This window comes from Chinchilla lanigera, unplaced genomic scaffold (genome assembly GCF_000276665.1).
Source record: "Chinchilla lanigera isolate Chin_1 unplaced genomic scaffold, ChiLan1.0 scaffold00042, whole genome shotgun sequence".
NCBI classification, from domain to species: domain Eukaryota; kingdom Metazoa; phylum Chordata; class Mammalia; order Rodentia; family Chinchillidae; genus Chinchilla; species Chinchilla lanigera.
Window position 1 is genome coordinate 4405542 of NW_004955443.1, and position 8901 is coordinate 4414442.

Below are 8901 nucleotides of genomic sequence, written 5' to 3' on the forward strand. Positions count from 1 at the left end.
ATTCTCTTTTTGTTTTCTATTGTAGTCATTCCTGCAATGTTGGATATCAATATTATTTGTGTTTTACCAGTGGAGAAACAATAGTACATAGATTTAAGTTAGGTGAGCTAGTACCAGTTTAGTGATAAGAGATAGCATGTGTAAAATCTTTGCAACCTGAAGCCTAATCGTTTGTAACGCTATCTTAATATCCTTGCAAACAAATAAATTTGTTTTTTACATATTCCATTAAATATAAATGAAGTCACATTTGCTAACTGAAAATGAAAGAAGAAACAAAATGTGTCCCTGATGTTTGAAAAGAGATAATGAAGTCACCAACAAGTACAGAGGTAATAATTTGATATCTAGAAATACATAAAACAATACCATAATCTTTATGAGTATTAAATGAAAGTACTAGATTTCAAATAAATTTCTTATCAATATTCCTGATGCAGAACAGTCATTCAGAATGGTAATTTCTATTAATACCTTTTCAATATAGGTAAAACCACAAAAGACAGACTGAATTTAATTATAGCCTAAAAGACACAAATTAGAGTTTACTAAAGAGACAGTTTATACTACAGGTAAATCTTTCTCTACTCCTATAAAACATAAGGAAATGTGCATTAAAGTACAAACATATATTGGAGGGAATATTACTTTTGTGGAGCAAACTCTGCAAATTTGTTGACATTCTTTCAGTAAAATTTTAAGCAAAAATCAGATTGCCAATCTTGAAGTTTAATGCTGTTAATAAAATGTAAATTATCTAATTATGCATCAATAGGGGAAAATTTGTAAACCTTTGGTGGATGCAAAATACAGAACTATATTCACAGTGTGAAAATATTTAAAGGTATATTAACATACACAACATCACTCATTGCTGTAACAGTAAACTGAAAACTAAATAAATATACATCAACAAAAACCTTTTCATTATTTTTATATGTTTATGTTATATATATTATGATATAAAAATTGAAAATATATTGCTTTGTGAAAGAAGAAAAGTACAGTGATACGCATGGAGTTACTCCAATTTTGTTCTGTGTAAATACAGAGACACATACATGGACATGTGCTCCTTTCCTTGTGTTTCCTTGATGGAATAGGAGAAGTGGGAAGATTAGAAGGAGAAGAAGAGTTTATTTATTTACTTATTTGCTTACATATTTATATTTTTTATCAATCTATGAATCATGTATCTCTCAGTGTGAAAGCCCTGGATTCAGATCACAGCACCATGAATAAATAGAGACAGTTAGATGATACACATCATGGATCTCTATTTCATGAGAATGTGCGAGACTATTTTTTTCTCTTAGTAGGAAATTGCCAACCTGATTTGAGCAATTGTTTTGTTTTCATGTTATAAAACATAGGACACTTACAGATGTTCACCTCTCCCTCTTTTGCTTATTTTTGCAAGAGGCCCAGAGCTAAATTGTGGCCAATTGCTAGAAGCAGTTCAAGAGCTGTATATTAGCTTAACATTCTCTCTTCGGTATAATTGTTTAATTTTTGTTATATATTCCCTAGTAAGTTGCTTCAACTATTTTGCAAAGTAAAGGAATAAAAGCAAATGTAAATATATAAAATTAGAAGCATTAGCATTCTGCCCTATGTTTATTAATTTTTATGTTACACTTATTTAATTAGCTTTTTAATATATTCTTCAACAGATGTCCTTTGAGCCCCTATTCTGTGCTGCCATCTTCGGCCTGGGGGTTATAAAGAGAAACAAAGCAACCACACAAACAAAAGAACAGACAATAAGAGACCCTTGCTCTCCCGCATGACAGATTCTGGAATATGCTGGAATGACACTATTAAACAAATCCCCACAATTAAGAACATTAATGTGAATTTCGATGAGATATCTGCTGAGAGTCCTGACTCTGTGAGCCCCTCTATGTGCGGGCCTCTCTCAGGAAAACTCTCTCGTGTTTGCAGAGCGCTATGTAATCATTTTCCCTGTTTGAGGCTGTGCATACGGCTGCAAATTATTCAGCAGAACGGTACCAGAATATGGAATGAAGTAGATAACTCTGTCCTGAGGTAAAATTTTCGATGGATGACAACTGGGTATGGTAATGAATAGGAAAAAGCAGAAGCTAAGGTGAATAGAGGAGGAGGAGGATTTTTCAAAAAGGAAGGTAGAGTAATGATCTAAAGAACAGAAAAGGCCATGGATACCCTTTCGAACTCTGAAATTGAAGGTTCTGAGACCCAAGCAGTGTGTGTGGTCAGTTGTGGTTTCATGGAACAGCAGGTCTTAATTAAAGGCGAGACCTTAAAATGGGAATCGTACTTTCAGGTTGGATATTCATCTATATTAGCGTTTTTGAACTCTACACCAAATCGTTCATAGCAGAACCTTTCTTTAACGTGAATGGTAAATTGCTTATGGTGAGCACAAACTGTATTATCTAAATTGAAATAAAATTGACTAGAATAATCCCTTATAAGCCTGATAGCCCCAGTTATGAGGTTCTAAGGCAGTACTGCTTTTCATACGTCACGGTGGTCTGCACCTGAAATCGGATGTTGGGATGTTAAGTTGCTTCCGAAGGTGTCAATGAAATCACTGATGGAGGAGGTAGAAAACAAGCAAATTTAAGTAAAAGATACAAAGGCAAGGTAGTTAAAGTTATAAAAGCAAAGAAGTAGAACTCCTCCTAGTTGGGATAGGGTCCTGAGCAGGATACTGAAGAAGGTCTTTCTCTAACAGTTTTTCAGGGCTTTAGAAGGGAGTGTAGGCTATTGGGCAAGCAGTACAATCTCTGTGCTGTTGAAGACCACACACATTTCAGGGCCCAATCTATGCCGTGTTCATGCAGTGCACGAGCAAGGTGTGTGCCTCCTTGAGCTAGTGGCCTGCCTCATCATGTGCTGGGAAGGTCCCTGATAGCCACAGACATCTGACAGGTGTTTCTGAAAGATATCTGGAGAGTAGTGACCCAGCAGGTTATATTTTGGGTTTCCCAACTTCATTTTGGGGGCACTGCCCTTACTGCCTAAGACAATTCTAACTCCTGTCTTAATCTCAGCAATTTGGGAGGCTGACGTAGATGGATCACAAGTTTGAACCCAGCCTGGAAACTCTTAGCATGATTTTGTTTGGGAAAAAAAAGTGCTGAGTATGTAGCTCATTGTGAAGGGCCTGGATTCAGCCCCCAGTACCAAAACCAAAACAATACTACTTTATTTTGAGACAACATCTCACTATGCAGTTCGGGCTGGCCTTGGAACTCACAGTGATCCTCCTGCCTCAGCCTCCCAGATTGCTGGGATTGAGACAGTGTGCACCACTGCACCTGGCTTCCTTATAATTTATACCTGATACTGTGCTGTAATTCAATATCTATCCCACGTTTTTGTTCCAATACATCATCTCATATAACCTGGTAAGAATGTAAATAGTATCAGGTAATATTCCTGATAAACATTTTGGCTCCTATTCAGGCAGAAGATTAAATCATGGCAGACTGGTTAGATTTGACCTGTTAATTGCAAAGCTCCAGGGCACAAGCACAGAACCCTTCCCTCAGTCCCTGCAAGTGGATTTCCCATGAGAACTCGAGCAGTGTTGGGTAGGATGACCCAGACCTGATGCCAACCTGAGGTTTAGAAAATACAAAAAGATAGTGGCCACTGAACTCAGAATCAGTGTCCTCTCAGAGCATCCCACTCTTGTCCTGTACAGTGCACTCATTTTCCTACTTTTACTTGGTCCAAACTCGCTCCGCAGGTCCTGTTTATTTTCCTACCTTTAATAAATCTAAACTTATGTCACCATTTGCATTCATCTTGACCACTTTCTTGCTCAGGACAGAAAGAACCTAGAAACCACCTCAAGAAAGATTCCAGCACCCAAAACCTGGTAACATTACTGCATTTAAAATGAAATCCAACTGGGGATGTAGCTCAGTGGTACAAGCACCTGCCAGGCAAATGCAAGGTCCTGAATTCAGTTCCTGGTACAAAAGAAAAACTGTAAAAAAAGAAAAACTGTAAATTAAAATCCAAAATCTTCATTAGGCTCTAAAATGGCAGGTATGATCCTGTCCTCTCTAAGATTACTGTTTGTATAATATTTTAATAATTCACCCAAGAACATTAAACATTGAAGTACTTATGCATATTTTAATTGCAGTATTTTTATGACCTTCTCTAAACTTTTAGCCTGGCCGCCTCATTCACCCATTAACACTGTTTTAATCAGAGTCATTGTCCGTCCATGTTGAAAATCCATAGGATTATTTTTTGTACTCACCTACTCAAATTCTCACCTTTTTTGAGAGGCAAAAGAGATTTCTTAGGCAGAATTGTAAAAGTATATTCACAAAGAAATAGAGTACAGGCTTTCAGGAAAGAAGTGTACCATAGTCTACATCATGGATATTTGTATGTTCTATACGTAGAATTCTGTGAAATTTTTAAATTGTAAAAAGTTTGGACTTGGTTTGCAGGAGATAGAAATAGTAAGACCACCACACATTTGGGAGGTGAAAGGGTGGCCCACTTACAGGAAAAAATCATGGGCCCTGTCTATTGTGTGTTTTCAATTTTGTTTATTATTTTGTTTGTTTGTCTGTTGGAGGATGTGTGGTCTAAAATATTTCCCTGGTGGCATTCTCTGATGCCTTTGACTCTGTTTCTTTATGGTCAGGTTCTTGCCCCTTACCTTATGAACTAAGCCTATACTATTTTTTCTTTTTTCTTTTTTTTTTATTTTAGCTTATATTATTTTTAAAGGATTTTGTATGTGATAGGACTGGAAGAAAAGCAGCATAAATAAGTCTAGAGAGTATAGATATTGAAACTATGCATAATTTTGTGGCTTAAATTTCACTCTTGAAAGTACATTATTTTAAATTATAGATTTTTCTTATCTCTTTTCTAGTTATATTTAATGATTTCTGATTTCTCAGCTTTTCAGTTCCATAATTCTACTTCCATTGTCACTACCCATATTCTGGCTATAAAATGTTTTTGTCTGAGCCGTCACGCATGTCAGGTGACTTGTACCTATGTTCAAAGTCATCCCATCTTTTCCTTTCCTTACATGATTCCAAATGATCTGATAAAAGTGTAGTCATTTAATGTTCCTGTCTAATTTTTTTAGGTTTTTATCTAAATAAAGTAAAATACGATTTTTTCACCGTGCTCTAAAGAGCAAATATGATCCATTTCCTCTCTCTCCCAGGCTGCCAGGCTGCTTTTTAAACATGTGGCTTTGTAAACTGATCTCATTTTCTGTAGTATTGGTTTGTAGTCACATCTCTGAATTCTTAGTTTATTTAGATTTTTTATTTAAAATTTTTGCCCTCAATAACCTGTTAGAGGGGGCTGGGGATTTCGCTCAAGGCACAGCACCTGCCCGGCAAGTGCAAGGTAGTGAGTTCGATTGCCAGTACCGGAAGAAAAAACAAACAAACAAACAAACAAACAAAAACCCCAAAAAACAAATAACCTGTTAGATTCATCTTCCTCCAATTTTACATTTAACTACTTTACACTTCCATATTTTCTCTAATAGCTTTAATTATTTTATATTGTTTACAATGTTTTTCATTGTTCCTCCACTATGATATAAAGCAGAAAAGTAAAAGCAAAGACAATATCTGACTGGTGCACAGTTAAACGGCCTGAGTTAGCTCAGTGGGTAGCAAGAAATAGCCAAGGAGTTTATATTTTTGGAATAAAAATAAAATTCTGCTAAAACAATTCCTGAAAGTTGTTTTCTTGTCAAATCTAAATGCTTCATAGCAAATTTGTGTTCACCTGGGTCACATAGCTAAATTTTATAAACCTGGAGAGGCTATATATGTTAGGGTTTTACAAAGACACCAAAATGACATAAAGAGAGTGATTCTACTGTCAGAAAATAAAATGTTGCAAAGATTTCATTCTATATCTAGTATATAACAAATTAAAGAATATTCTAAGATGTGTTTTGTATCATTGTAGAAATAACCTTGAAGACTTTGGTGAAAGCTCATAAACAAAGAGGCTGGATTTCTTCAGGTAGAGCTGAGATCCTTTTCTGAACTGTTTGCCATTGCTCCATTTTGGACGTCTCGGCCAGGATGTCTACTTGCTTCAAGGAGCTCATCACTAACTTCAGCAGATGCTTTGTCTTTGTGAGTCTTGTAAGAAAACAGTGTGTATGAATTGATCACATACTTGAATTTAGGATCCTTTTCTCAAAATTAGCTATCTCTTTTGCCTTTAAAGGAAATGACTGTAACATAGAAGTCTTATTTTATCTAACATAAACACTGTGTGTGTGTGTGTGTATGCGCGCACACGCATGTGTATTTCCTATTGTAAATGTCAGCCTCTGCTAGGTGGTAGTATGGGTATTTTAAATCCTTCTAGTGAAATAGCTCTGCTATGTTTTGTTTGCTTGATCTCAAGCTTAAAATGAATCCCTTGTTGTGCAGCAGCAAAAACACCATTTATAATGCATTTCCCCTATTGTTAAATTTTCCTCTCAGAGGAAAAGTTCAGAGAAATATGTTTAATCACCGTATGGCAAATGTTGTGCTGGCTTTCCTAGTATTAACTTAGAGAAAGTCATTTTAGGTCTAAACAAACAAAAACTCAAGTTAAATTCAAGAATTCAAAGTTCTCCTCTCAAAATTTTTTCTTGTATTTTCACAAAGCATAATTACATCATTTTTGTTTGTATTTGTCTAATACCTGTGGCTTTACACACAAGCAATATTTTAAAATTTTATAATCAAATGATTATCATCTGTGAGCATCAATGTAAAAGTGAAGAGATGTATAAATTGGAAGATTGCTAAAACTCTACACCATCATTTGGAAGAAGATTTTTAAAAAGAGAAGTAATTAAGTATTAAATTGAGAAATAACAAAATTGGCAGCAAAGTCCAAAGGAAAAAAATGTGAAAAATAAGTACAACCGCTTTTGTCATAGAAGGTATAGAATAATAGATTTTAACAAAAGCTGATCTCAGAATTTATTCTAGGTATTAAATAGGCTGCAGCAAGTTTTCTAATTTACTTCCTACTAGAACTAATACAAATTAAGCAATGAGATTAACACAGGGACTGTTTTCTGAGAAACTGATAGGAACTCAAGTTACCAAGAACACAGAAAGCTGAATGAAGTATCTCACTGGTTATGGCTATAGAAAGGTAGGAAGCAGTATAAGCTAGCACATTGGCTCTCTAACTTCATGATGTGCAAGTCATCCAAAACAAGTGTTAGAATTTGGTTTACTGGGTTCCTTTATCAGGGCTCCTGGTTTGGTAGGTCTAGGATGTAGCCAATACATTGTTCTCTCTAGCAAATACTCAAGCTGTGCTTCTGCTACTGGTCTGAGGACCACACTTTGAGAATAACTGCTAGTCTAGTCATAGAAAGAAGTTCAAGTCAGCATGAATTAATTTTAGTGCAGCCTGAGCATCAGAGGCATTATATTCTATATATGATGAGAGACAGCGAATGAGGACAGAAGCCAGGAGATAAGGGATAGCCAAATATACAGTTAAAAATGAGATAAGACTGGAGTTTCCAGGATGTCTGGTTGTTGTACAAAAGAGGCGCTGTGGTTTGAATATGTGTCTTCCAAAATTGAAGTGTTGCCAATGTGATAGTGTATTAACCCATTTTCCACTAATATAATGAAATAAGTAAGGCTGGCAAAATTACAACAGTTTTATCCCTGAAATTCTAAACATCGCGCTGCTAGCTCTATTGAGTTACCCCCAACTGCATTACGTCAGGTATGATGGCAACACGATAGTGGAGGTGCATGTATGAGTGAAAGATTCTTTAGTGAGGAAGGAAGCAGGAGAGAAGAGCAACTAGTTATTCTCTTTGATAACAAGTCATTATCCCAAGAATTCACTGGAATCCTGGGACATCTATGCATTTCCTTCTAAGGGCAGGGCCTCCAAAATGTCCCACTAGGTTTTCACCACTTAGAGGTTCCAATCTGTCAACCCAGAAGACAACGCTTCCTTCACAAGAATCCTCAAACCTCATCGAAACTATACAGCTGGGGATATAGCTCAGCAGCACAAGTGCCTGCCTGGCAAGCACAAAGTCGTGAGTTTGATTCCTGGTACCCAAAATGAATAAATAAATAAATAAATAAACTATTCAGATCCTATGAAAGGGGAAGGAGATCAAGAAGTGTTCCTCCTGCCTGGTCTGAGTTCCAATGGGTGTTTTGTGCAGCAGGGAAGAGCTGTTGCTGATGCTGTTGAATTACTATATAGAAACAGAAAGCTGGAAGAGGGCTTTTCTTCCTACTTAAATCAAAATTTCCACTTCTGGATTTACATTTTCCCTAAATGAGTGTATTTACACTACCTTTACTGTACAGATATTCTGATCTCATATATTGCATATTTTTGAAAAAAATAATAATAACCACTCTTGCCATAGATAATGTGATTTTCAAAATAAGGTAAATTTTCTTTGTGATGCTTCCTTCTTCATTAACAGGATTGTTTTATAAATGGAGGAAGTTCCTCCTCCTTGCCATCCCATCTTCTGACCTTTGAGGATATAGCATTTCTCTCTTATCCTCTGGAGGACAAATCATTCAAGTGACCACCTTGGAAGCAGAGACTGAAATCCCAGCACACACAGAATCTGCTGGCACCTTGATCTCAAACTGAGCAGCCTCCAGAACATTGGGAAATAAATTTCTGTCCTTTACAAGTTGCTCAGTCTGTGAAATTTTTATGGTACCATAAACAGGCTAAAGTGCTAGGATTCCAAAACTCTCAAATAGTGCTAGAGAGTGCTCGTGCATATCTTAGGAGATGAGATAGATGAGTAATTGTCTGGCACCGGGCTTGTCATGAAAAAAACCTAATCAGAAAGCAAATTTTTGAAATATCAAAATTTAAATTATATCTAGT

At 36.1% G+C, this 8901-nt stretch overlaps 1 long non-coding RNA gene across 1 annotated transcript; it reads left to right on the forward strand.

Annotated features, from left to right (window-relative positions):
* The first annotated feature begins 251 nt into the window (after positions 1-251).
* LOC102007160 lies at positions 252-8695 on the forward strand. Its single transcript, XR_262175.1, has 3 exons — positions 252-332; positions 5965-6137; positions 8480-8695. It is a non-coding gene; the product is annotated as an uncharacterized LOC102007160 (long non-coding RNA).
* Positions 8696-8901: the final 206 nt, after the last annotated feature.